The 4,676-nt window shown below is 40.5% G+C and overlaps 1 non-coding gene across 1 annotated transcript; it reads left to right on the top strand.

Moving 5' to 3' along the window:
* Window positions 1-2,164: 2,164 nt before the first annotated feature.
* LOC136462163 (small nucleolar RNA R71) lies at window positions 2,165-2,273 on the top strand. The gene has a single exon (XR_010760681.1). It is a non-coding gene; the product is annotated as a small nucleolar RNA R71 (small nucleolar RNA).
* Window positions 2,274-4,676: the final 2,403 nt, after the last annotated feature.

Genomic DNA, 4,676 nt, shown 5'->3' with positions numbered 1-4,676 from the left:
AAATAATTCATGCAATGCTAAAAGTAAATATGGATAACTACCGATGTTACCTCATGGCCATGGTTTGGATTTTTAAGTCCTCCGAATAGGACTTGGCTGGACAAGAGCCCTTTACTTTTCGGGTGCATCTTCTGGTCCCGAGGATGGAGACTCTGATGATTGCGCCTCTTGTAACTCTGGTAATGATGTTACCTTTTCCTTCTACGCCTACTTGGTCTGTGGACTTGACTTTAGCGGAGTGGGTTCATCTTTTACAACTCCTTCAGGTTCCTTATATTCCTCCCATTCATTCTTTGGAGATTGATTCTTCTGGTTTCTGGATGATCAACGTCTCCTCCTAGAGCGGGACTTCTTGGGCTGCTCATAAGTAGTATAACTATTAAAATAACAATGTACCTTTTCTCCAGGGAATTGGAAGTGGACTTGTCTAGATATGACGTAGATGATCGCGTTGGTGGTGTTGAGGAATGGTCTTCCAAGGATGATGAGTGTATCATCTTCTTCTTCACCCATGTTTAGACCAAGAAGTCAGTAGGGGCATAGTGAACATGTATTCTTACCATAATATTTTTTGCTATCCCCTCTAGGAATCGGATTGATTGGTCCGTCATCTACAATTGCATATATGTAGGGAACAAAGGTTCATCACCAAATAAATATTCATACGTTACCTTGGACATTACATTGACTCCCGATCCAATATCGCAGAAGGTCTTATAGTAAATTCTTTGTCCAATGGTACACTCGATCATTGGTACGCCTGGATCATCATTCTTAGCAAGGAATTGTGAAGCGAAGAGGTGGTCATACTCAGATCAAAGTGTATTGATCAAGTTGACTGTCTCTTCTTATGGCTGCCTAGCTCTATTCTTCCTTCTTCTCCTATTGTTCTTCTTGGTCACTATTGTCTCTTTGGGCAGGTACAATGTCTGTGGATGTCCGGGAGATTGCAAGATATGATTCTTGAAAGAAAACTTCTCTTTTCTATCCATGATTGTGAAGCAGATCTTGGACTGTCCACATAGACGATGGCTTTAGCGATGCTTAGGAAAGGTCAGCCCAAAATAATAGGTGCCCTTACATCTCCACCTGTTTCCAAAACCACAAAGTCTATGGGAATATATGATTGTCCCACTCGAATAATGGCATCTTCAAGAACTCCCTTGGGGTAACAGAGTGGCTGATCTGCAAGCTGCAAACACATATTTGTGTACAACAAAGCATCTCCATTAATTTGATCATAGATTACCTTGACATGATGTTGACACTTGCTCCTAAGTCATAGACAGCTTCCTGGAAGATGTGAGGTCTAATGATGATGGGGCTGATAGGTCTTCCTGGATTGCTCTTCTTCTTAGGCAAGGTATAATTTATCCACCTTCCCATCGATGGCTCCGTGTAGTAGTAAGCTGCATTGTGAATATCGACACGATTTGTAGTTTCTAGATCTTCCGGTTGCCCTAGAATCTTACCTTTGTTGGACGGAGGAATAACAGCTGCCAGTTGAGCTATTTGTGATCCTATCATTTTATTAAAGCTATGCTAGTTCTTAATGGCAGAAGCAAAGCTATCCATTCTAGTACATATATTTTCTAGCATTTTATCATTGGTAGCTACCTTCTTAGATAATCCTTCCATGAGTCTAGATTAGCTAGCAATTAATTCTCTCAAGGGTGGTTGATTGAAGTTATTATAATTATTACCTTGAGGGTTACCTTGGTAGTTCGACCTCTATTGCTGGTTCCATCCTTGATTTTGTTGAGGACGATAGTAGTTGTTATTGATGAAGTTCACATCCTCATGGGTTTTAGGATAGTTGTTCTCTGAATGCCTAATGCTTCCACACACTTCACATGTCATGTTATAATCATGAATGTGCATGACTTCTTGCTTTTCACTGGCTCGATCTTCAAGCTTCTTCATCAGCAGGTCCATCTTGGCAGACAACATGTCTACTTCCTTGAGTTGATGTATACCTCCACCTCTTTAGTGGGTCTTACCACGTTCTTCATTCCAACCTTGGTTGGAGGCCATCTTCTCTATAAGAGCTGTTGTAGCTAGAAGTGTGAGTGATAAGAATGCACCTCCAGCAGCAGCATCCATGGTCTCACGGGTACTGTTGGTCAACCCATGGTAGAACGTCTGCATGAGTAGCCAATTCTCCATCCCATGATGAGGACATTTTGATATATAGTCTTAAAAGCATTCCCATGCCTCAGGGATAGATTCATCATGTTTTTTCTAAAAACTTGAAATTCTCCCATGCAGAGCATTGGTCTTGCCTGTGGGAAAGAACTTTGCTAGGAAGGTAGTGGAGTAGTTATCCCATGTAGTATTTCTATCTTTGTTAGCATAGAACCACTGCTTCACCTTCTCCAAAAGTGAAAATGGAAAGAGGCAAAGTAGTATGGCGTCCTTGGTTACTCCCTTGATGGTGAAAGTGTTGTAGATCTCCAGAAAGTATTGGAGATGTGCACTCGCATCTTCATGTGCCTTTCCACAAAATTGGCTCGCTTGCACCATATTGATGAGAGCCAGCTTGAGCTTGAATCCATTGTCTCCAACATTGACATTAGGTTCGGTACGAATGTTGGCAGTGGTTGGAGCAGAAAATTTGCGGAGAGTCCTATCAGCCATGGCTTCAAATTCTGGTGTTAAGCTTCGCCTTATATGGTTGTCTTCCGACTCTAAAGCTAAAACTTTTTTGAGTTTAGCCTTAGTTCTCTTATGTAGTTCTTCTAGATTGTCAACGTAGTTTGTTAGAAGATCAAAACTGGTCATACATTACCCTACATAAGATACACAAGTAGACAACACAAGGGTAAGCCTATTTGAGCAGAGGTTAGCAGTTTATCTCTATCACATCAATAAGCATAAGTTTATCAATACTTCCTTTGTCTAGCTACCTTCTTCAGCAACGGCTCCATAAATGCTTGTTGGCATTTATTACGTGTCACTTGTTTGAGTACTTAGCCACCTATTGCAAACCTATACCTCCTAACTTTACTAGTTTGTCATCCCTAGTGATGATGTCAGAGATATGTGTTGGTACTACATAGCATTACTACTAGAATAATACTAAGCAGTTCTTTATTAATTATGTGACTAGAGAGAATATATATAAATCTATAAATGAAAAGTATCTGCAAGCGCACATATAATATACCATTGTAGCATTTTACCCGAGAGTATTTCAGGTATCATTTTTTATATTTTTACCACTGGGAAGGTCTAGCATGGACAAGTATTGATAACTTATACCATTGATAGAGAAATAAACCATAACAAATATTCTACTCATAATAGGGGTAAGTCATAGGATAAGAAATATGAAAAGTATTGATCAATGATGATGATAAATCACTCAGAGTACTCCTTTCTATGGCATTAGCATGGTAAGGTAGAACATTAGAGGAATAATTCCTAAGTCATTCTTAATTACAAGTCAAAGCATACATTTGATTAGTGCAATTACACCTAGTAATCATGGCTAAGATCATCATCATATCTATACATAAGGGATATTACAAGGAAGATTGAGGGCAGAGCTTGTTCTACCTTTGTGATCGGACCCTATATGCACCTATATTCGGGGAGTGGACTACAAAGGACTCAACAGGAGTGTCACATCCATGATCTACCACATGACCCGAAATATAGGGTGTGTCCACAGGTAAACAATGTATAAGCACCACACTTACACAATGTCGACCACCCACCCTGTGTACTTTGGAGCGAGCGCTTTACGAACTTATGCATAAACATAAAGATAAACTAGCTATACTAAGTATATAATCAAAGTAGACGATGAACATCATAACGAAGAACATGAATAAGATGAACACTGAGATTGTCATAATAATTATAACTAGCATATAAAAATAATGGAGAAACAAGAGAGAGGGCTACAAAGTTTATACCGAACCACGCTCTTGACAAGATCGGGAATCCAAGTGAAGTCCTGCTTGCCTCCCTCTAGATCTATCCTAACTAGCTATGCTATGGAGGAGGAGCTCTGAGGAGATTAGGGTTTCTGTCTTCTCAAATGACTTGATGGCTTCTCATTCTTGGGGGAGGTAGGGGCTAGATTATATAGCCCTGAGGGTCCAACGTGAGTCCTTGGATCAAACTGACTTAAGCAACAGCCTAGATGCATCCTCAAAGGCGGTAGGAGACTACCATATGAACCTGGTTGACAGGTGGGCCTAAGAGGGGCTAGGCAGCCCCACCTACAGGCCGGGTGGCCCCACCTATCAGGGGGTGGCCCTCCGCTTCGATGATGTGGCTTTTGGACCCTTCTAGAGTCTTTCCACATAGGTACCACGGTGGAACTCTGTATTTTCCTTTGATGATTAGGTCCTCCTTGGCAGTTTTCTAATTAAACCCTGCTAGAAACACAGATTCACCAAAACTCATGGAATTGATTAGTTTAAACCGCTAAACCTTCATTGGTGGTTATATTTATGCCCTTATACATGTTTAATTGATGGTTTATAATGGTTGTTAACTACCGTTAACAGTGCTCATGTCATTGGATATTGCAATCTTACAAAGCCCTTTGACCTTGCTTTTGCCATTGTCACCAAATGTGATACTATCATAACCATCATTGCCATTGGTGTTGATTGTGTTGAATATTCTTGCATCGCCAGTCATATGTTGAGTGCACCCACTAT

This window comes from Miscanthus floridulus, chromosome 6 (assembly GCF_019320115.1).
Source record: "Miscanthus floridulus cultivar M001 chromosome 6, ASM1932011v1, whole genome shotgun sequence".
Lineage (NCBI taxonomy): Eukaryota > Viridiplantae > Streptophyta > Magnoliopsida > Poales > Poaceae > Miscanthus > Miscanthus floridulus.
The sequence above is the reverse complement of the archived record's forward strand: the minus strand, read 5'-3'. Positions and strand labels throughout refer to the sequence as shown.